General features: G+C 38.9%; 1 long non-coding RNA gene across 1 annotated transcript in view; it reads left to right on the top strand.

The window, feature by feature from the left end:
• Nucleotides 1–25,124, top strand: part of LOC125283333 (uncharacterized) — a 46,980-nt gene extending 21,856 nt beyond the window's left edge. Inside the window, exons 2-3 of the long non-coding RNA XR_007191100.2 lie at nucleotides 8,152–8,275; nucleotides 24,081–25,124. This is a non-coding gene — a long non-coding RNA (uncharacterized LOC125283333). The remainder of the gene's footprint in view (nucleotides 1–8,151; nucleotides 8,276–24,080) is intronic.
• Nucleotides 25,125–25,377: the final 253 nt, after the last annotated feature.

Below are 25,377 nucleotides of genomic sequence, written 5' to 3'. Positions count from 1 at the left end.
CGTCTGCCTTCGGCTCAGGGCGTGATCCTGGCGTTATGGGATCGAGCCCCACATCAGGCTCCTCTGCTATGAGCCTGCTTCTTCCTCTCCCACTCCCCCTGCTTGTGTTCCCTCTCTCACTGGCTGTCTCTATCTCTGTCAAATAAATAAATAAAATCTTAAAAAAAAAAAAAAAGAGGGACATTCTTTAAAAGCACACGGGAAAGGAAGAAAAAGCAAGAGGAGAAGATTGAGGATTCTGCAAGATAAAGTAAAAGATCATGCAACCCCTCCCTTATTTTCTCAAAAATAAATAAATAAAAGGAAAAAAACATACTTTTCTACTCTGACAGAAGAGGGCACTCTTGAACTAGCAATCTTATAGCCCAGTACACGCTGGCAGATCTGACCATACAATTGCAAGGGGATGAACAACCTTCATCTACTCTGTGTGTGTGTGTGTGTGTGTGTGTGTGTGTGTGTGTGTGTTTATCTCAAAAAAATAATAAACTATGTCACACAACACTCAGAATTCAATTAATTATGTTCAAACAAGCATTTAGGAATTTGAAAAAACAATCTGAATCAGAAATTTTAAAAGTACAAATAGAAATAGATTTAAAAAAAAGAGAAGAATGAAATAGGAATGAATGATCTTTGGAAAGAAATAGAAAAAAAAAAAACCAACAAAGTCATCTTATAAATTATGACCCAATTACAAAGCACTCAAGGAAAAAGATATTTGAATGAAAGTATTAAAAAGGCGAAAATCAGTGCAATGAAAGAATTAAAAAAGTAAAATTGTGTGAGAAAAAAAATGATTGAGGGGCGCCTGAGTGGCTCAGTCGTTGGGCGTCTGCCTTCAGCTCAGGGTGTGATCCCAGAGCCCTGGGATTGAGCCCCACATCGGGCTCCTCCGCTGGGAGCCTGCTTCTTCCTCTCCCACTCCCCCTGCTCGTGTTCCCTCTCTCACTGGCTGTCTATCTCTCCGTCAAATAAATAAATAAAATCTTTAAAAAAAAAAAAAGAAGAAAAGAAAAAAATGATTGAATTGAAGAAAATCAAAGAAAAATAACATCTGTATAATTGGAGTACCCAAGGAAGCTAAGGTAATAGGGCAAAATTCGTATTAAAACTGTGGTACAGGCCCACCTCGGGCTCTCTGCTCAGCAGGGAGCCTGCTTCTCTCTCTCCCTCTGCCTGCCACTCTACTTGTGACCTCTCTCTCTGTCAAATAAATACGTGAAATCTTTAAAAAAAAATTAAGTGAGTTAAGTCATTCAGGTTTATTGATAAGATTGATGGGCTTGCTCTCAATTCTGTCATATTAATTCTTTCTTGGTAATAACTGAAGAAAAGGGAATACAGAGTAAGTTTTGTTTCATGCTTTTTACCCTTCAACTTATTGAAAATGCTTCTCCATTTTGCCCTTTTTTATTTGTATATTATTTTGGATAAGTCTAAAGTCAGTCTCATCCTTGTTTTTCCATGTGAGATATCGTACCCTTTTGCTAAAAGTCCTAAGGATCATTTAAAAATTTTTATAGACTATAACTTTTACTAGTATGTATCATAGAGTTGGTCATCACTGGCCATTTTTTCCAGGTACGTGATGGACCCATTAAATATGCTGATACAGGTTTTATTTTATTTTTGGAAGTGCTCTTGTACCACGGTTTCCTTCCTTTCTTCCTTCCTTCTTCCTTCCTTCCTTCCTTCCTTCCTTCCTTCCTTCCTTCCTTCCTTCCTTTCGAGATTTTATTTATTTATTTGAGAGATACAGACATAGAATGAATGGGGAGGAGAGGGAGAAGCAGGCTCCCTGCTGAGCAAGGAGCCTGATGTGGGGCTCAATCCCAGGACCCTGGAATCATGACCTGAGCTGAAGGCAGACGCTTAACCAACTGAGCCACCCAGGCACCCCTATTTTCCAAAAGGTTCTATCAACTATTTGACATAGTACCTGCAACCCTTTGTGATCTACTTTGAATCAGATGTGTCCTGGCTCAAATTCAGCCTGAAATTGTTGGTCAGCTGCTGCATTAAGTGAAAGCCATAGCTCGACTAGTTTTCCTTTACAACTCTGTTAGTCAAAATTTAGATGACACCTCTTTTAGTTGGTTTCATTATATTCCTTATATTATATAACACACAATAGCCCAGTCATCAGTTTTCCAACCCTACACTGAGATTCAAACTCATATGCTAAAAATGTATCACCGAAATGTCTGAATATGTACTTTTTGAAATACCAGTACATTGCAAGTCATCAAGAGGGAAGGCTTTTCGGCTCACTTCATTATGTTTGGGAGCGGGGCACAGAGAGATTTCTTCTGAAATTAACTGAAAGGATACTCTAAATCACACTTCCATTGATGACGAGAAACTGACATTACTACCTATTTTTGAGTAGGTTAGATGGTCTCACCTTCCTTCTAACGAGGAATCTTGCCAGAGCCGTGTATAGCACATTGAATACCCAGATGGAAAAATCACATCAAATAACAGAAAATATATTGATCTATCTAGTCGTTCCATCATTCAGAAAAGTGTATGTAATACCAGCTACACAGGAAGCGCTCTGACAGGTAGTGACCCCCCAATTTTATAAGACAGAATCCTTGCCTTTCAGTAACTTATCATCTACTGAGAGAGACAAATTCACAGAGAAGGTGTTTCAGGAAAACGTAATGGATATTATGGTGGACATACAGCAAACTGAGAAAAATGTGCTTGAGATGGAGATGGAATGCCTCGCAAAGCAGGGGACGTTGAGGTACAACTTTGCAAGTTAAAAGACAGTTTATTCAAATATAGAAATCGGGATGGGTATCTGTTAGTGACCTCTGCAACACTGCTGCTTGGTATGCAACCGGAAGTTCCCAGTGGCATACACAAGCATCTATTACTTCATGTGGACGTGGTTAGGCTGCATCAACTCTGATGATCTCAGCTGGACTCACGGACACATCCTCAGGTTGGCTGTGGGTGCTTTGGTCCTGGCTGGGCCTGGCTGGGTAGCTTGGCTTCAAGCTCCAGAGCTGGCCACACGTGGCTCTTCACTGGGCAGTGTGTCTCAACCTCAGCCAGGTATTCACTCTGGGACTTAAGCTAAGGGACGCCGGAAGGGGAGCACTTCTCTTAACATGAACAAAAGGGTGAAAGATTGAGCAGAGTACATGGAAACTCTGGGGCTGAAAGGGGAGCCCAGCAATGCCCCAGAGGCACATCACTTCCTCCTACATTCCACCGTCCACAGCACGTCATATGGACAATCTATTATCAATAGGATGGTAAAGTAAATTCATCCCTCTCTGCCGGAAGTTTCTGAAAAGTGAACAGAGAGAAAATGTATAATTCTTATGTAGGAAGGAAATGAATAACTGGCAATAAATGATTCAGTCTACAAGTGTACTTATAGCTGGCATCATAGCATGAGCCAGAATTATTTTTAAAAACATAATATATAAAAATATATTAAATACGCAAATTATAAAAATAAATAAAAAAGACTGCATATATATATATATATATATATATATATATATATATATATATATATGCTATTTTGGTAGTTCCATTAGGTTAAATGGCATCAGGGGACATTGGCAAATGATAAAGAGAATCTGAGCCCTTTTTTCCCAAAACAAACATTTAATTTCCTTTTGAATTAATGTTTGTTTAATGATCAAATATGTTTCTCTTTTTATTTATTATCTGTCATCTCTTGCCCACAATTACAAATAGGTCTTATTGTCTTATTCATCAGTTTGACATACAGGAAACACAGACTGTATTATGTTTTCAGTAGATGGTGAATCCTTGCCACATCCTAGTTAGCGCTGAAATTATTCTTAATAAAAAAAATACCGCATATCGATTTGTACCTTATGAGATGCCATGGGGAAGACATGGACATAAATTGGAAATGGAATGAAGCACAATATTTAGGATTTAGACAACAAACCATTTCGAGTATAGCAAACACCGCACACTGTTTTGTGAAATGAAAAATTCTGACATCTCTACCTTTCATCAGTTGGTTAAAAATGACACATGAGGAATGCTGAAATATTTAAAACCAGTATAAATATCCTGTTTCATTCCATTTCTAATTTGCACCAATATCTCTCCCTCTGTATCTCTCAAAATGAAACTCCGAGTTTACCAACCTGTGGAGAAAATTTTATTAACAGTACTGTTAGCAGGAAGGAAAGAAAATATTAACTATTTGAGTCTGTGGTTTAGGGAGTAAACAGGACCCTGTAAGAGTTTCCTGTTTATTGTTCTTACATCAAAATATCTGTGTTCAAATGGGGAGTTACTGTTCGATATAGAATCTTACATTGTCGTTGTGGCAAAAGCTCTTAATCTGTAATAGTAACTTAGTACTTTCCTATTGGAAGACCTTGAACTGTTATATTTGGAAGCTGCTAACACATTTTTTTTTTAATCACACGATTTATATAACATGTCCTCAGAAAAGTTAGCGAGGGGGCCTTCTGGCCTCCTTCATCTTCAAAGCCAGTGACAGCTGGTCAATCCCTTTCCATTCCTTGTATCTCTCTTATCTACCCTCGGTCTCATTTTTTCTGCCTTCTTCTGCTTTTAAGGATTTAGGTGATTACATTGGGTCCACCCAGATAATCCAGGATAATCTATTTTGAAGTCAGCTGACTAGTGACCTTAATTCCATCTCCAATTAGTAACCTTAATTCTATTTACAAAGCCCCTCTGCAGCAGTAGCAAGATTAGTGTCTAAGACTGTGTTTTTTAGAGCAAAGAGGAAGGGATCCTTCGAGTCTGTCTACCATTCTGCCTCACTGGGTTCTTTGTGGGTTAAATAAAAGAATACATATGCAGTGCTTTGCATAGGAGCTGACACATAATAAGATTTCCATAAATAATAGCTGCTATCACTGCTGATTAATCATTAGAAAGTCTGATGTTTGGGTACATTTAACATCAGTCATAAAGACTGAAAAAAGGGAGTTCAAATTTTGAGAGAGTCCTCATCTCAGCGCTCAGGGATTTCAGCTATAAAATGGGCATGATAATACCGACCCACATTAAAAAAAAGATATGGAAAGTACTATGATATCTTCCAAATAATAAGTGCTCAATAAATATGAGTTTCCTGTCCCCTTATCCCCATTTAAAACAAAGGTTTTGGAATTAAGACAAAGGAAGTGTTATTTTTGGTTCAGTCATTTATGAGCTTTCATTTTCTTAGCCTGTAAAATGGTCATAATTGTTCTTACCTGATAGGGGCATTGGCAAATTAAATTAGAAAGCTCCATGAGTTAGTGCCTACTGAAATTTCCCTTTAAAAAAACTGAAGAATTTGAAAGCATTCCCAAACTTTTTAATTGACACGTGTCCATCTGCCAGGTTACTCATTAAATATTAGTGTTCCAATGACTATAATAAGACAGGTCGTAAAACAGTTCTGCTTGGGAAATGTGCAGTTGGGACTACGGGGGTTCACCTCCCGTGCTTTTGTTAGAACGCATTCACCTGTAAGCCTTTAGTTGGCAAATCTGAAAAGGCGGTGGCTTGCCCCTGCTATTTATTAATATGTGTTATCTATATTCTAAAGGGAATCTTCTCTATCGGTGTACTTTGTGACCACTAACGATGTGGTAGGCAAGGTCATGGAAGATTAGCTGGGATTTAATGTAATTTGATGTTTGACAATGATAATGAAATGTGTACTGGATTGAAACTTTGCTTGTTAAACAGGGATAGTTTTTAATCTGGAAAATTTCATTCAAAAAATAATTACAATGCCAAACCCTAAAACCAGAACCTTGAAAGAGAACAAAAAACGGGTTACTTGATCTATTGAAACATTTTATAACTTTGGAGGATACATATACTCTCTTACTGGACCTAACTACCAGTGTGTGTGTGTGTGTGTGTGTGTGTGTGTGTATAACAATGCATAGACATTATATACCTATAAGGAGTGCTATATATACATGTAGCATAGGATTAGTAATATATATAAATGATATAGTATATATAAGGAAGTAATGTAAAACATAAATACATATAACTAGTTACAATATGTATAAATTATATATATAAGTAATATATATGCAACAAATATGTGTGGGTGTGCCTAACGAATTGTTGCTATAAGATAATGCCTTGTTAACATGCTGTTTCTAAGACTGCAAGTTCTTTGAGGGAGGGGACTATGGGACAGTTTTATATATATTATAATATGCATTATATATGTTATGTATTATATGTAATATAAATATAATATATAAATATATAAATTATAAAATATATATATTATTATATACAAATTTTATATATATATTTGGTCATTTCATATATAGTCATATATATATTCATATCATTCATATGTGTATATATATACTTGGTCATTTCAATTCAGGGGGAAATTTTGGAGCATCTATAAATGGCCAATAAACTGTGCTCAGGGTGACAATAAGTTTCCCCTTAGTGAGGGAAGACAAAAGAAAACATGGAAACCCCTAAAGACCCCATCATGTGCTAAATAGTTCAGTAGGTGCTTTCAGATGAAATTAACATACCTTCTCATTTACTATTCCTGCCAAAACAGTGAGATAAATACCATCCTTATCTGTTTGATTATACTAATAATTTCAGTGCTGAGCTTACTGAGTCAAAGTGTGTGAGCATTTGTTTGGTTTTTATGTGCAATAATTTTTTAAAAGATTTATTTATTAATTTGAGAGAGAACGAGATATAGAGAGGGTAAGTGGGGAGAGGCGTCGCAGGAGAGGGAGAGAGAGAATCTCAAGCACACTCCCGCTGAGTGGGAAGCCCGATAGTGGGCTCCATCTCACATCCCTGAGATCATGACCTGAGCTGAAATCAGGAGTCAGACGCTTAACCTACTGAGCCACCTAGGCACCCCCTTATGTGTAATAATTTAATTTTATTAACTCCCATAAAGAAAACAACAAAGAAGTATTTCTAGTGTGAATTAGGTTATCTAGTGCTCTTCATCTCAGTTTTATTTCCTTTAAAAACCTGTTGGGTAACATTGATTCACTTCTAGATAGCGAGGGGTCTTTTCCATTTGATTAAAAAAAAAAGTTAGTTACTAGTCATTCTCCTTTTGCTAGTAGATGTTGTCAAGGTAATTGGGTTTTATTGTATTTGGAGACACCTGTGGGTAGTGGTTAGGACAGTATGCCTTACAGAGATCAGCAGGCAATAAACTGGCTTCTGCTTGGGCTTTCCATCCAAGGGCATCCCCGTTTAATCTAACAACGTGCTGTGTGGAAACTGCTTCCTGAGGTATTCTCACTTAAATGTGGCATCCAAGAAATGTCTTTTTGAAGTACAGCACAGTTGTGTTTTCCTAAAATACTTCTCACAAGGGATGTGAATGTCAATAAATGAGACTATCATAAGAAAAAAGAAAGGTCTCATTTTAGAAAAAAATTTATTCATGCATTCAAAAAGCATTGTATTCTAGACCCGGGCTGAGGCCAGGGTCCAGGAATAAAGAAATGAAGAAAGTGTGGTTCCTTCCCTAGAGGAACTTGAAGTCTCATGGAAAGAAATAGCATGGAAACAAGTCATTCTTATATGGCGCTCATCAGCATTTATGGCAGTAATCTATGTTGTTCGGTAATCATAATAAAAAGAACAATCATTTACTAAGCACATCACCTGTGCCACACCTTGAATTAAATATTTACAGAATTAATCTCATTGGATGCTCACAGCAGCATGATGTGCCGGGTTTACTTTGATCATCCTTATTTTCCTGAGGGTGAACTGGGGTTAGAGAGATTGACTTGTGTGCCTGAAATAACGTGGAGAGGAGGTTGCTCAATCAGGAACCAAGCCTGTCTGCGTACAGAGTCAGGGTACCTCATCACTATGCTGTGTGGCCTGAAGGAGGGTGGGATTCTGTCTTTATTTAGTGAGGGTGGGAGGTTGTTCGTGGTGGTGGCAACTGAGGACATTCAAGGATTCACAAAAAAGTAAGATATCAAGCGAACATTAAAAAAAAATGGGTATGTTGGGCTGCCTGGCTGGCTCATTAGGAAGAACATGCAATTCTTGATCTTGGGGTCATGAGTTCAAGCCCCACATTGGGTGTGGAGATTACTAAAAATAAATAAATACACTTAAAAAATGTATATATTTTCCAAACAGACTTACACATGGGAAATTCCAGGTGGAGGAGACAGCATGTGCGCAGATGGAGAAGCCTGAGGAATCATGGAGGGAAGAAGATAGACGGACAATTCTTCATGGCTGGGAATAGGCTACAAAAAGAGTAAGTGACCTTATATGATTCTGGGAAGGTAGTCACGTGACATAGCTAAGACTTTTACATTGCGTATTGCCTTAGAGGCTCAAGCAAAAGAGTTCCAGGGGTGGTTTCGGTTTCAGAGAGATAGCTCTTCACACTGGTGGAGGTATTGGAGGGACAGAACCTGAAAATGGCCATCCCAAGAAAAAGACCATTGAAAACATCAAGGATGAAATTTACACACTGAGGCAGTGGCATTGGGATGGAAAGGTCAGGCGAGATTAAGGAATGCCTGATTGGATGTGGGTCGGTGAGGGGGAGCAAGGGTTGATGAGACTTCATGTTTCTAACTCTGGTGGCTGGTTGAGAGAGAAGCTTGACTATTGATGCAGGGGGTTGGAAGGCAGGAAGAAGAATAATGATGACATTTCATTTCTGTCTGACCTTAGTTATAGCAAACTATAGGGTTACTTCACCAGAATAAAAAATGAGAGCTTTCAATCCATTTTATTTCCAAAAACATGGTAATAAACACCAGAGCATAGTAACTTAGCAACCCTCCAAACTGTTGAACTCTAACTGATAAGGCAGATTTTACCTAAGCCCTGTCTCCCACTCAGTAAGTTGAGGAGCTATACCGACATCTGTAAGTTTGTTTACCACATTAGATGCTCAGGGGAAACAACAAAACAAACAACAGCAACAACTAATACCCCAGAAGCACAGTTGTACCTTTTCTTCACACCTAGGCCTTACTGATGAATGACTTCCTTTCTCAACATGATCTCCCTTGTTGAGAAAACTCCCCGTCCACTCCTAGTGTCCTCCGTTAGCTACTGTAGTTCTGTTCCTGGCTCCCATTCATCTTCATTCCCTTGACAGTATTCTGCCTGCCACCCAAAACTTCGTATACAAAAATTTTCTGAAGTGGATTATGCATCAGTCTGCACACTGGCATGTACTATAATTACTAGTTGATACATTAGCTATGTAAAATATATATTGGGTTTTTTTTTTTCACCCAAAGACACTTTGTTGAGAAATGTTGAGAGTAGAAACCACAAGCTTCATCGGGAATTAAAGATCCAGATAAAGGATAAGAGTTACTGAAAATCCAGTCTATGCCGGGTGCTGTGCTTCTAAAACCTTTTATTCTCCTAACTCACAGTACAAGATTGGTATTTTATCCACATGTTAAAGAAGAAGGGTATAATGTTTAAGGAGACTAAATACCTGTTAAACATGCCACATCTTGCTGGGATTCAACTCAGTCTTGTGAGAAGATAAAACACCGCTGCTTTCATCTGCTTCTCTCTGGGGAGATGCTTAAAAATTACTGTGTTTCTTACCCTCTGCCTTCGGTTCCACCACAACTTCTTCTAGGTGCTGGAGAGAATTGTCCAAGATGCAATGAGGACTTTAAGACAAACATTTATTGTCCCAAATCATTTTACTAATATATTCTAAATTGATCATTTCTCTTGCTTGGAAAAACGAGGCAGTTATTCGTGTTGTCCTTTCTCATGGGTGCTCAGTCATAGCCCAAATATTTGTGGAAGGGTTTTAAAGATAAGTTACAAATATTTGAAATATCTCCCTCCCTCATGTCTAAGGAAGAATGATACTTTCATCATGTATCAACTACCTTAATCTTTTTGATTTAATGGAATTCAGATATTGATGCATGCATGGGGGCAAGAATGTAGAAATACATTACTCAAGTAATCCACATAATAAAATGGTAAGCCGGAAAGTGAAAGGAGAGAGACCAGAACTCTGTGAGTTTGATTTAACGATATTTTAGATATTTGGGGTAAAGGAAGGGAAAGTTTTCAGTATGAGGAAAATAACTGCGAAATGGGGAAAGCAAATTCTCTGTGTTTAAAATCAGAGATGACTATATATCATTTAATTGTCTTTTAACTATTTTTCATACATGACTAATATTTCTTTGGTTGGTATCTTATGCCAAGGTGTTCATTTTATATATGGTTATATATAAATATACATATAAATATATATACATATATGTATATAAAACAATACAATTATTAATTATATTCATACAAGATAGAATAGAGAAAAAAAGAGGGGGAAATGATAAGAAAACTCCTGGATCCTAAATTTTAATTCATATTTGACTATGTTTTCTTTCTGTGATAATTAAGAAAATACCTTATTCTCAGAGATTTAATTTTCACCAAAGAGAGAGAGAAAGAGAGAGAGAAGAAGGAGGAGGAGGAGGAGAGGGAGGGAAGGGGGAAAAGGAGGAGGAAGAAGAAGAGGAGGAGGAGGAGAAGGAGAAAAAATCCTGACAAGGAGGAGCTGCCATGATGTCCATCAGTCCTGCGAAGTAATGTAATAAGTTGCCCATCTTATAAATCATGCTTTTATTAAAATGCAACCCAAATTGAAAAAATGCAAATTGTAAATATTAGAATTATAAATTATTGTGGCAATTTTATTTCGAGAACTAAAACATGATATTATATCGCTGATTTTACCTTTCATTTTAGATACGATTTTTAATAACACTAGCTTTTCTTATAATTTCCTTAATTTTGTTCTTTTGTTTCAAAATCAAACATTGATAACTGGCTTAAACTCAATGAATGTCCAACTAACCCTGGGCATGTATTGTTTTTGTTAGGCATTTTAATATTTTCCATCTTGGTTTTAATTTCATTACACTTTAGTAAGTCTCCACATATCACTCCTATAGGTACTTTCTTCTGTTGTCCACTGTTTTTGCATATCAGGCAAATTCAATAATATTCGAGTAGTTGCACAAACTGGCATGCTGCTGATATGGCTGATGATAGCAGGTAGAAATACTGTGTTGGACACTGAAATGTCAATTACTCAGCTGATGAGCAAAAGCCAAAATCTGGCATAAGAAGGGGAGTTCAAATGCCAACATATAATATGCAAATGGCAAGTATTTTGAAAGTGAAATCTATAAAAATTAAAAAGTAGAGATTAGATGATACTTCTGTATGTAGAGAAAATGAAGGTTAGGAGAAAAGATGAGAACTTTTCATGACAAACTTTCCAAAAGAAGAAGTAGGTACAGTCAGGAAAGCTTTCTAGAACAAAGAGAATATACAAAAAGCATTGCAGAGTTTTAGAAGTTAAGAGGGAGCAATTTCATCATGAAGGAAATTATCAAGAAAGTGATGCAGAGGGGTGCCTGGGTGGCACAGCGGTTAAGCGTCTGCCTTCGGCTCAGGGCGTGATCCTGGCATTCTGGGATCAAGCCCCACATCAGGCTCCTCTGCTATGAGCCTGCTTCTTCCTCTCCCACTCCCCCTGCTTGTGTTCCCTCTCTCGCTGGCTGTCTCTCTCTCTCTGTCAAATAAATAAATAAAATCTTTAAAAAAAAAAGTGATGCAGAGGAAAGTTCTGATACACATTTCAAGAAAGGATCTACAAGCAACTGGATAAAACACCATTTGAGAAGAAATGCGGATACCTATAAAAATAGTCAAAACTGAAGTGTGGCGTGTAGAAGATGAAGACAGAAAGATAGTTTGGGGCCAGACAAGAAACATTTCTGTGCCCCTCAGGATAGTCTTCCCTTCCTTTTCATTCAATTCTGTATGATCCGTAAGTTTCTTATTAGTGGAAACTTTGAATTACTTTTCAATACATGAATATTCTAGTATCTCCTGGAATCAAAAAGCAATATGAAATGATTCCAAGATAAAACCAAAAAAAAAAAAAAAAAGGCACTCTTTATTCAAGCTGACTTTGGACAGTATCCCTCATAAAAACCATAGACTCTTACTTTCAAACTTCAAACTCTCTCCCCCTCCCTCCACTCCACCCGTCAATTGTGGCTAACGTTTTGCTGATTGGCTCAGCCATCACGGTGTCTCATTTTGCCTTTTTCCTGAACTAGTGATGTGATAAAGAAATTTTGAGTCTCAAGTTGCCTGTAAAAAGAAAAAAAAAAGATATAGCCCATTCCAACCATTTTTTTAAAAAATCATGAAAATATCAGTATCTTATTGTTACAGGGGGAGTTAAAAAAAAAGAGGCACAAAAATGAGAATTCTTTTTTCTGTGTTCAATTTTGAGACAACTGAACATAGACACAATGGGAAATGTAATAAAAAAATTACAGTGTTTTGAGTTTTGAAAGATTAAATTTTTCAATAGACCATCAATTGAACATGTTTAGATTATTGTCCATAAAATCCCTATTGTAATTTTTTTCCAAATTGAAAGTTCGTTGTTTCTTTGTTTACATTTTCTTTTTAATTTTTAGATGATGTGTGTAAAGGGAAAAGCACTGGGAAGAAAATCAATAAAACTCCGGCACAGTTTTGAACAATCTACACTAATAGATTTTAAATAAACCACCCAATTCTTTGACCATCAGTTTTCTAATCTGTAATAAAAAAGAATTGGTCAGTATAGTAGTATATAATTTTAAGGTGGTGGTAACATTATCTACCTCTATTTAGTCAAATATTGGAATTTTAAAAATGTATTTGTTTCTCTGCTAGCGATGTCCGCAAGTGGTAAAGTCTGTCCAACATACCTCTCCAACATACTGAGGAATCTCAATCTCCCCAAACCAAAATCTTAGATTATTCTGCACTTTCTGTGGAGTTTTCCATATCAGCACGCTGACAGGTCGTATGTCCAAGCAAGCTCCGTCCAAGAATTGGACACAGGGTGCTAATTAGATATATTGGGTCCAGTGTATCTTCATTTGACTTGCAGGAAGGAGCCTCCTGCCCTGGCCTTTGTCTCTGGTGCATGGTAAAGCTGTTTTTTCTCTTTTCCTCAACCTGGGAGCTTAGGGTCTCTGTCCATTTATTTTGAGTCAACAGTGCTGATGTACATCTGTTAACTGTATTCATTCTATTAGTACGTTCCCTTGATTGTTTCCAACTCCCTCCTCCCAGGAATGGGCCTCTTGAGCAAGCCCACAAGTCACCCCCAACAGGACAGTATACGAACTTGAATGGAACTTTAGTTACCAAGTAAACACTTGGGAGAGGAAATAGGCATTCATCAGAGATGGTTAGCAATGGCCACTGGAGAACAGAAGGGATTCTACTGTCCCCAGAAGGCCGGAGACTTGAGCAGTTATTTGGTCTGTTTAACCAAGCATTGACGAGTAACACACAACGAAGCGAATAATCTAGCTGTTTGAGGTCCGAAAGAGTGTGTCAGCAGCTGCGTTATCCATTGTTTATGCCTTGCTATAAACTTGCTTTCCCTGATAAGCCGACTAATACGTGGTCTGAATAGCTCCCTCTTTCTCACTTAGAATGGTTATTAAGGCTGCTTTTGTAGAATATTTTGAAATGGCAAGATTGATTCAGTGAGCACAAGTTCCTAGAAAATCTATACAATTTTATGGCTCCACAGAAATGTCATAGTCTGTGATCTTCAGAACAGAAAGCCAAGATCTCCAAAACATACAAAGTATCATCAGAGACAATGATCTCACTTGCTATTCTAAAAAAATTAATACATGTGAGATTCGGGGATCTAGCTCTTCTCCTCCCCCTGCCAATTTATTGGAATTTAATGAACTGAGACAGCTCGTAAACAATCTTGTGGGGGGAGGTGGAGGGCTGACCCCACTCATTCTGCTTGGAAGTGGTCGGCAGTACAGAACGTGTACTGTAGGAACGATTGTAAGACGCCCTCACGACTGCCTGATCCTCTTTGAGCTCTATCTACCTTGATCAGAGCTGATGGGACTAAAGACTAAAATATAGACAGAGCTAAGGTAAGACATTCCTTTTATTATTTTCTTTTTCTGACAAAGTGAGGTTTGCTCCTTGGGAAACATGGTCATCTATTAATTTATTTCACCATTTTGGGGAGCTGAAAACTACACAATGTTAACGAAAAAAATCAAAGAATATGTAAAATAAGATATAAGGGACATAGAGTATTCATCATTTGGAAGACACACTTAGTGAAGATGTCAATTCTCCCCAAACGGATATATAGGGTTAACACAATTCATGTCAGAATTCCAGCAATTTTTTCATGGATATACACAAGATTATTCTAAAATTTATATATAAAGGCACAGGACCTATAACAGCAAATGCAGTTTTGAAAAGAATGCAGTACAAGGAAATCAGTCTACCCAATTTCAAGGATTATTATACAGCGACGTTAGTCAAGACTATGGACATGGTGGAGGGATGGATACATAGGTCAGTGGAGTAGAGAACCGAGATATAGAGGCATACACTGTTACTAATCTGACTTAAAAGAAAACTGTTCCTGAATCACTCTGATGATGGTGGTCAACTGATGAAGGAAAATCACGCAAAGAGCCCCTTTGGAAGTCAGAATTAGAGAAAGCAGAAAGAAGGATAGATCAGAGATTTGGGGAGGTTAAGGGAGAGAAAGAGAATGTGATTGATTTTTAGTTTCTAGAAGTTCCACAGGCTTCTAGAGACTCCTCATTCCTTCCGATTATTCCATGTAATCCTCGAGCTAATTAGAAAGGTATCTTATTGTTATTCCTGTTGCCAGTGTCCCACACTACTAGCAACCACTTAGAAAGACAGAAGAACAACTTGGAAAGAGTTCAACAAACTAAAGCGTGAAGGGTATAACATGAACCGAGGTTTGCTGAGAATTTCAGGTGTCCAGACCAGGCTTTCATGTGTCCATGCAGAGAGTGATGGAACAGCAATCTCCCAGCCAATGTCAGGAGGCAAAGGTACATGACTTTCAGATTTAGGGTGAAATTTAGAATTCTGAGATGGCATCCATGAGGCAATAAAACCAGGGCTTTGTGGACAGGAGCAAGAGCGAGAGTCGTACGTACATTAGAGTTTCCCTGACCGGGGCTGGACACCAGCTCGGAGACTCCATCACCCTGGGCAAGTCACTTAACCTCTCCAACCCTTAGTTAGTTAGGGGCGACTCTAACAACAGGTCTTCTGCAGGACGGCTGTAATCACATACAGAAGAGCTCTCCAAATGCTATACTGAATATTCACAAGTGCTTTAGGGATATTAACACGGTTGCGTCTTAGTTTTTGTTATCTGTCATTTGGACAGGTTTTAGAGAACGTCTATAGATGAAGAGATTGAAGTATCATTTGTTAAAATTTCACAAATGCATGTCCAAATGTACAAGATTTTCTCTGACACTCGCGACACCTGAAGTCCACGAACTGGCGGGGCAGGGGGGAAGCCCACGTTTAAAGTGTCTCGTGTTCATGTTTGAACTGTTTCAGTGATTCGCTTGATGCCAACGTTTCTGAGTATAAAGTTATTAATGTAAGCATAGAAAGTAACAGTCCGGCCCTCAGAGATGGATCATTGGGATGAACAAATAAAGTATGAACTTAGTGATTTCCAAGGTTTTAAATATTATATAAATATGTATGATTATTAGTCGTATTTTTAACTCCCTAAGGTAGTAGAAATGAGTTTGAAAGAAATTTTATTCTGGCAAACTAATACCTTTCTTCCACAATTGTTTGCAAAAATATCACTTCTCATCAATCAGTTGGTTTATAACATATAATTTGCATTAGTAAAGTAAGAACACAAGTTATTTCTATTTATTACATAGCTGTTTGCTAACTGGCCTAAGGAAACCTATGGAATTTCAGAGTTTGAGGTAAGGAATCAAAATGCAGTGGCTCTCTTTAAAAGATATAATTGTTCAAAAAATGTAACTGTTGGGGCGCCTGCGTGGCTCAGTCGTTAAGCATCTGCCTTCGGCTCAGGGTGTGATCCCGGTGTTCTGGGATCCAGCCCCGCATCAGGCTCCTCTGCTGGGAGCCTGCTTCTTCCTCACCCACTCCCCCTGCTTATGTTCCCTCTCTCACTGCCTGTCTCTCTCTCTGTCAAATAAATAAATAAAACATTTAAAAATAAATGAATAAAAAAAATTTTAAAAAATAAAAAATATAACTGTTGATAGATACACCGTTAAGTGTTGTTAGACAGCAAGATTCAAGCAATTGATTGTGAAATAGTTAATTAAATTAAGCATAGCCATTTAACTCGCCTACCATGAGTCCCAAGAATGTGATGCAATTGAAATCAAGGTTTCCATTTGTTACAGTCCACTGCTATGAGCTTCCTTGAAATCTCTGCCAAACAAAATGAAATGAACAGAGGTTACATATTCAAGGCCCCTATCTTTTATGCCTTAATCTCATCAGTATGTAAACCCCTGGGGAGTTAGCTTTCTCAGTTTGTACACCAGCCCTTCACTCTTGTGGGGATCACAGTTCAGTGAGTTACCTAAAAGATCCCTGTCGTCACTCTCCACCCTCCCCTCCCCACCAAAAACAGATAAGGTGATAAAATGCTTAGGAAATAAGTGGGGGATTGATGGGGTAAGAGCAAAAAGCAGGGCAGAAAACTTAAGATGTGGAAGAAAGTGTTAGGTGGGTAAGTGGATAGATAGATAATTAGGATGTTGGAAATATTTTATTTTAGAGATAAAATTCTATACCTTGGAAAATAAATTACATCACCATGGACTAAAAGTGACCTGGGGGGTAGAGAGCTGCAGAAAGCTTTTATGTAAAATTCTAAATTGCAATAACTTTCTAGTCTCTTCTTAGTGATTCAAGCTACGTCCCCAGCACTTACTATAATTAGTCATCCAAGTCCACACCTTGGATCATGTGTCAACTCCTCTCGTACCCTACATCCTAATTTTCGTCCCATCTGTAGCTATTGGTGGTCTAGTTTGCTCTTGCAGTGCTCTCAGCCGAGAGGAGGCGGCCTCCTGAGATGTTCACTTATTCACACGTTAATATCTACCATTTATTAAAGGGGTTAGGATTTCATAGATGCTCGATAAAGATTATGGAATGAATGATTAAATAAACAAATTAGTGGATAAGAGATAAATGAATGGGTGGGTAAATGGAATAAATAGATGGATGAACAGATGGATGGATGGATGGATGGATGGATGGATGGATGGATAAGCAGATGGTTTTCTGAGTTTTGGTCAAACAGAACAATTTGGTTGTCATAAAAATCAAAACATAAAGCATTAAAAATAAATACCCAGTACTCTAATGTTATTAAAGTCTTCTTCGTCATCTACTTTGTTGTTCTTCAAATGCAGGACACTAGGGTAAAACGTATTTCTCCTTAAAATTATCAAAGAAGGAATTCGGGGGAAAACACTTTTTTATTTTTAATTCAAGAAGTATTGAACATCCTACAAAGCCCCTACACAAAGAAAGAAGAAATCAATTGATGGTATCATCAATGCATTTAAACATAGCTTCTAAAAATGAGACACTGATGAAAAGGAGTTTAAAAGCTGTTCTCTTTACACTATTCTAAAATAGTTGATGTTATTTCATTTTTTTCTCCTCTGAGCTTTCAAAATACTCATGCTGAGATACTGAGATTGTATTCAGTTTGTGAAATTAGTGACATAAAGCTTCTCCAGCCACCCCTATTATCTAGCACAAAGATGCTAAGGCAGAATTGAAATCCTATTATATATATTGCATTAAATTGGTTCCCAGCGGGGCATCTTAATTAAGATGTGCTTATTACCTGGGTCCAGATTAAGTGGCATGGACTGTATCACAGTCTTTATAATCAGACAGAAAACAGGGTGAGCCCAGGCCCCGATTTGCTAATGAAGGCTAATGGCCCATCGCCTTCAATGGTACAATTGTGGTGGGGGCTTTTTAATACCACACCAGACACTGTTTTAATTTAACGCTAAGAATGCACATAACCCTATTGCCCTTTCTTAAGTAAATACTTGTAGGTCTTTAAGCATTACTCTCCTAAAGAGAGATTTGCATCAGACCCTCACTTTATGCTTTAGGGTGGTAATATGGTTCTTCTACAGATCCTGCAGAAATTGGAAATTGTTTCCTAGTTTGATTCCTCTTCTCTCGTTTCTGTTATACCCCCACTCAAACACGCATGGCATCATACTCCTTCTCACCCCATATGTACACTCTCCTGACAAGGCTTTACCTTCCTTTTTGATCTATCCAGAATCCCCAGAGCAACAAATCTAGGATAGACCAAGAAGCTATTTATGACGTCATAGCTCGAGTCAAGGTACAATTTCCAAGGTCCAAGTTGGCAAAGAGATTGAGTTCCAAGTTTCCAAGTGTATTTTCCTGTGATGTCTGTATTATCATAGAGAGAGATTTCCATCTGGCCTATCCATACAACCATGTGTTTTTGCATGTTTTCCCTTTCCTTGTACTAGAAAGTCATATCTTTTTATTCTGATATGTACCTGGATACAGATCAGGGGAGGAGCTCTCCCACCTGATTATAGAAAGTAAAAAGTAGCTGATGAAAGCAGCAAAGAGGTTTTCTCATCCAGGTGAACACCCTCTGGATTATTCTCATCGATCTGTGAGTAAAATCTTACTGAGTGCCCTCTTCACTCTTGAGCGCCTAGGAAACCCACATTTGAATGAAATATTCAGCTGGATAGCAAAGATCCTAGGAAACAGTCCACCAAACACCTTTAGAATCAGCATTGCTGAAAGAGTTGGCATAGTTACATAAATATTTGATGAAGGGGACTCAGTTATTGGTGCTGCAATAATTATACAGATTGTAATGGCAATCCTCACTATCCATAATACCTTTGGAGGTGATGGCATTATATACTTCACTCACAGAGAATAATAACAATATTAACACAGTTCTGACACTTGGCAAGCCAATATCTCCCAAGCTGGGCTCCCTTGGCAATCAGGACAGCAAGGAACCTTAGCAAACACATATTTTTTTTTTGGCTGTCGTTCAGTTACTGGAGTGGCAGAGAATATTTGGCATTTAATGCTATGCAAAGTGTTGCTCCCGTTTGATTGTTGTATCCTATATAAGCCTTGGAGCATGACGTGAAGTAATTTAACAACTGGAATAACAGGCATCTGGGACAAAACTAATTTCATAGAAAGGCTGATCACAGACACTTAACTTGTTCATAAAAATGTTACCTTGTCATATAATACAGAGTTGAAGATCAAGCTATGTGGGGAAAAAAGCCAGTTGTGAGAAAATGTCCCTTAATTCTTGTGACAGGAACTCTGTTTTTCACTATAATGTTATCTTCGCTCTAAGTACCAAGATGTGCTTCGGTCTTTCTTGCTGTATCGCTCTTCAGTTTTCAAGAAATGGGCAACTGAGTTAGTAAGTTTGTGTTTTAATGAGCTCTGCTACACGCTCTCCTATCATAGGACAGCTCTTTACTTCACCTGGCCTCCTGTAAAAGGTGCCGAAAGTATTCTCATCAGTGTATCAGACAGTGTACAAAGACACAGGAGAATGCAAGTAAACAGGCAGAGTCTGAGCCCCTTCTGAGAACTGGAGTCTACTTTCTTTTCCTGGGTAATTTGTACAGGTTTGGTCTGGGAAGCCAGTCTCCCTATCATATTCACATTTCCAAAGTCACCTCACTTTACTGTCTGTTGGGGGAGAGGAGGGTTCGTCCTGAGACCGCCCAGATTCACCCACTCTGCAGTTGCTTTTCAGCATCATGCTGGCTCTCTATCAGCTGGGATGCATGTCACTGCCAGGACTTTTCAGCATTAATAGAACTGTGACATTGATAGAATCCTGTATTTTCTGCCCAGAGTAGAGCAGAGGATTGAGAGTGAGCGAAAGCTACACTTCCCTTTACTGCTATCTTTTCTTTTTTCTTCAAAGACCTGCCTAGTGTTTTAAAATTCAGTGAATCCTTAGAGCATAAAGCCTGCAAGTTCCAACTTCCAGTGATATTCTCTCTATACCCACTGCTCACCACACTTCCTCACAACAACCTAATTCATGCCACCATCATCTTTCAGGTGGATTACTGTCATAGAACTTCTCTTGGTCTTCTACTTCTCCTTATCCCTACTGGCAGTGATCCATCCCACAGCCGACATGATCTGTAGAACAAGCGAACAAGCTAAAAACCCAAATATGTTCAAGAAATTACTAGAATGAAATAAATGCACGTTTAAAATAAAACCAATGATACATAATGTATGGACAGATACAGAACATATCTATCTCCCCCAACACAATGTACACATGAAGAAATAGAGACCAGGGTCTTGGTCTCACTCATTTTATATTCCCCAGTAACTGGATCAGTTCCTAGTGTATTATGGAACCGAATATACACTTGTTGAATGAAGTAATTGTGAAGTCTTCAACATCCCTGTGTTCTCTGATTTCATAGGAAGTTCTACATATTACCCTCAGTATTTGGTCCTTGCCCCGTGTCTTTCTTCCTAGTCATGCTTCTCCCCATACTGAGTTTCATTGAGTCCCCAAAACAAAACAAAACAAAGCCAAAAACTCAAAGGGATCCCTCTTCTGGACAGTTCTTTCTGGGTTTTATTCATTTTTAAAAATATTTTATTCATTTATTTGAGAGAGAGAGATAGTGAGAAAGAGTAAGAGCAGGGGAGAGGGAGAAGCAGACTCCCTGCTGAGCAAGGAGTCCGACATGGGACTCGATCCCAGGACCTGGGATCATGACCCGAGCTGAAGGCAGATGCCCAACCCACCGAGCCACCCAGGCACCCCCTCTTTCTGGGTTTTAGCAACGCATTCTCCTTTGAAAACTGCACCATCGGTGTGAATAGCCTGGGTCTCCCACTTCCCAGTGAGTAGTTGAATCACACACAGACACACTCACATGTAGACAAAGACATTAAGCTTACCTTGTTCTGCAGAGAATCAGAAACACCTATAAAATGGAAACACACAGTACTTTTTCATTCTTTCCCATAGATAGAAGAGGGCCAGCTAAAGCTCTGAATCTAGGGCTTGGAGGAACTTTATATTTTTAACCAGGAGCCACCTTCTTCCCAAATTCCGTTAGAGAAAGAGGATGTTCCTTTCAATACCAAGGAGAACAGTCAGTGTTCTATTGTCCAGTGTTATATTTCAAGGGAGGTGCTGTGCTTAAAAATCACAGGAAAGAAATGGTTCTTTGGAAGGTTGTTAATTATATTTTGTTCAATTTTCTATATGTCTTATGATGTTTTGACATCTCTCGTTGGGTCGTACAGACCTGGGGAGAGACTACCATTCCCACGGCTAGCTAATTGCTGGGAGAGGTGCACAGCTTGCCTGGAACATACCTTTGATGTGCAGACTGGCCAATCAAAGCCATGCCCCATCTACCTTCTTATCTAACTCTCACACACCAAGCCAGTATTTCCCCTGCCCTAAATCACACCAGGGCCACGTACCAGACTACTAAGAATAGCCCCTGTACCCTAGAGCCCACAGAATTATTCAAACTAGCCAATCCTAAACTGTTTACCCTGCCCTGCCTAGCCTTTCCTACAGAAACTTCAGAAAAGCCCCTGGCCTTGCTTTCCCCTTGCTCCGCTCCAGCCTGGCCAAAATGGTCAGAAATTACTTTTTTTTTTTTTCCTTTCCATGACCCTTATCTGTGTTGGCATTCAGTCACCTCCATGAAAATGAACCACCTTCATTAAAATCCCAATGGTATAATTTTAATACAGGGTTCAACGTGGACCATAGTACCCCGTTCAGAGCACATTTGGAGGAGTTCTTTAATGAATTAGATCATATACGTACAAGCTGCTCTGTTTGGAGTGGGATATATGGTCCCTCTGCTATGACCCTCATGGAAAACTACTTTTCCAGAGGGGAAATGGGCACGTGACATTCATGTGTACTTCTTAGTATTGGTTTTCGGAAGTCTCTTTTCTCACCTGCATTTGGGTCCTTTTAGGCAATATACCTTTACCAGGTCCACCGAGAATAAATTCCTGGTCTCTGGATCGTGAACTTCATTTCCTACGTCTACTTTTTTCTTTTAATAGCGCCTTTCTTTGGCCCATTAATTCCACTTTTGACACCTTAAAATAAGAGAAGAAAAAAAGCAAGAACTTAGTTCTCCTGCCTAGTCATCTAGTGTTTCAAATGATTGATGGGAGGACAGAACTATTCATATATGCCTGGCAGGAATCAGGTTTGTGCTCCAAGAGTCAGGAGATTGAAAGTCAGGAAGGGCCTTGTGATTCATGACAGAGGGTGGTAGGTGTTGGGATGAGTGGTTTAAAAAGTGGGAAAACATGGAGGCAGGGAAGGGGGCACTGGCACTGTAATAACGCTAAGGATTAACCACTTACAAGAATATTAAATGCATTTGTTTAAAGTCATCGTAAATAAAACACACTGCTAATATCATAGGACTTCTGTCAACTGGAATATTATTCATTGTTCGTTTGTAAAAGAAATAGAATTTAATTATACAAGAGGAGCCACGTCTGGATAGCACTAAGCATTTTCTTGTATTGCTGATGCTTCCTGCTAGCTTTAAGAGCACCGCATGGCAATCTAGCTTGACAGACGTGCTAACAGAGATGGATGTGACACTACATTCTGGGTTTTGTTGGAGTTGCTGTTTTGGATGAATACAAACGCAGTTCTATGTGACTGATATCCTAAACTTTTGGTGTTCAGTGATTTAGTAGATTTCATAGTAAGATAGACCCAATTTTATTTAAGACTTTCAGGCAGTTTGTCTTACTCTTTTCACCATGACTACGTACTGCGGAGATGCAAGTTGGAACATGGTCTTGACAACGGGGCAAGGGGGCAAGACCTGCAAAGTTAGAATTCAGCCAAGCAGGCCTGAGAAAAGGGAGGATCTGGGGCTGCACCCCACGCCAACTTAGAATCAGTTCTTTGGAAAGAGACTCTGTGGTGGAGAGCGGCATGCAGAAGGTTTCCTGGGGAATACGCTCGAGAGAACACCTGCAGGAAAGCGAACGGAGGCAGAAGTGAGCAGAGAGAGAAGCTGACTGATAATTAAGTAGCAACAGAGACCTCCAAAGAACCCACATGGGGCTCTGAAGCTGGACTGGCCCTTTGGAACTGTCCCACATTGATTCACAGTGTCTGGGTCCTTGCACCTCCGAGCAAGCCAAGCATCACCTGTGGTTGAGACAATGCCCAGTGAGAAAGAGCTGTGAGCTGTTGGCAGCCTGTACTGCTGGGAGATAGGGAATGGATGCTTCTATCCTGAAGAAGGATCTGGGCAGAGCACCACCATATCTACAACACTCAGCCTGGAAATATAGAGCCAAAGGAGCAGGGGAAATCAGAAAGCATATAGAACAATGAATTTCAAATGTGGGGGTGTAAACTTCTGAATGAATGACAAATCCCAGGAACGGTGAAATGCCCAGGTTTGGGAATAAGGGAGAGAGTACTCATGACATCTTTACCAGAATGAAGGGAGGTGATTTACAAGGAGTGCTAGCCTGACTGCAAGACTTTAAAATATCAATTTCCTAAAAGTATTTTATGGGGCTAAAGGGGATGCTGGAACAAAGCTGGGGTAAAAACAAAGCAAAACAAAACAAAACGAAAAAACCCCCGATGTTTCATTCCTAAGGCAATGAAGGCTGATTTTATTTGTGGTGACGCCAAAAAGCAAAAGATTTTTTTTTCTTTCCAAGGAAGTACTCCCAACTTGAAACTGAAATGTTTAAAAGAGACAAACTGGATGGAGATAAACTTTGATCAAGGAAACACAAACATTCTAGGGCATCAAAGCGTTTTAAGGATTCACGCCAAGCGTTCTCAAAAGTGACACTGACGTTTTAGACCAGACGATGCTTTGCTGTGAATGCCTGTACCGTGCACTGGAGGACGTTTAGTGGCATCTCTGGCTCTGGCTCACAGATGCCAGGAGCAACCCCCTCCCCAAAAGTCGTGGCAACCAGAAATGTCTCTAGACATTATCAAGTGTCCACTGGGTGTGAAGGGTTTGGGAGAGGCAAAACTGCCCCAGTTGAGAATCACTTCTAAGTACATTTCTATTCTTTATTTTCAGTGAGGATTACTGACGATCCCAGTGTGCCCAGAGCTGAGAGGTTTCTCCGGATGTGAGAGCTTCAGGTCTAAAACTAGGTGAGTGCCAGGAAATCTGTTCCAATTGGTCACACTAACTGGGCTGTTTTGGAGTGCAGGGTGTTGGAAGTGTATGAAATACACTGACATTGAAGAAGTACATACCTGAAGAAATACATTGTAATACCAATTAAAGTAAAAATAATCTGAAGCAGAATTGCCTAGCAAGAATTGTCTTTTGCACCACAAATGGTGCAATTGCTAGTTTCTTCAGGACAATACTGGGAGGCCATTACTGCATTTAACAAAGGTGAAGTCAATGTAATGTTACCTAATATGGTAAAAGATATTTCACTAAAATTTGATCATATGTAAAAATTGACTTTTTTTTACTTACAATGAAACAATGAAGTGCATCTAAGTTAAGTATTTTATTTTTGATTTTTTATTTGAGTATAGTTGACAGACAATGTTACATTATTTTCAGGTGTACAATGTAGTGATTCAACATCTCTACCTTATGCTGTGCTCACCAGGAGTGTAGCCACCCTCTGGGACCGTACAATGCAAGTGTAATATCATTGACTATATCCCCTGTGTTGTGCCTTGCATTCCTGCAACTTTTCCACTCCATAACTTGTTGTCTGTATCTCCCATTCCCTTCACCCGTTTTGCCCAGCCCCCACACCCTTCCCTTTGGCAACCGTCAGTTTGTTCTCTATATTTATAGGTCTGATTCTGCTTTTTGTTTATTCATTTGTTTTGTTTTTTTAAAGATTCCATATATGAGTGAAATCATATTGTATTTGGAAATGACATTATATTTAAAAGTTCTTAAGAGAAAACGGTTTCCACAAATAGGTTTTAATGTTCAAAATTCAAACATTTAGGTATGCCCGGTGATTTGTGACTGACTTTTCAGCAGAGATGTCCCAAATAAATCACATATTTACCCACTGCATTCATTTACCTCAGTAAATTGAGGACGTTGATGAGAAAATGATTTACTCCTGGGCACACAACTAGCGTTATGCTCTCAATATGCTGGCATTCTAAATATAGAAAAGGTTGGGGCGCCTGGGTGGCACAGCGGTTAAGCGTCTGCCTTCAGCTCAGGGCGTGATCCTGGCGTTATGGGATCGAGCCCCATATCAGGCTCTTCCACTATGAGCCTGCTTCTTCCTCTCCCACTCCCCCTGCTTGTGTTCCCTCTCTCGCTGGCTGTCTCTATCTCTGTCGAATAAATAAATAAAATCTTTAAAATAAATAAATAAATAAAT

Source organism: Ursus arctos, unplaced genomic scaffold, assembly GCF_023065955.2.
Source record: "Ursus arctos isolate Adak ecotype North America unplaced genomic scaffold, UrsArc2.0 scaffold_19, whole genome shotgun sequence".
Taxonomy (NCBI): Eukaryota; Metazoa; Chordata; class Mammalia; order Carnivora; family Ursidae; genus Ursus; species Ursus arctos.
The sequence above is the reverse complement of the archived record's forward strand: the minus strand, read 5'-3'. Positions and strand labels throughout refer to the sequence as shown.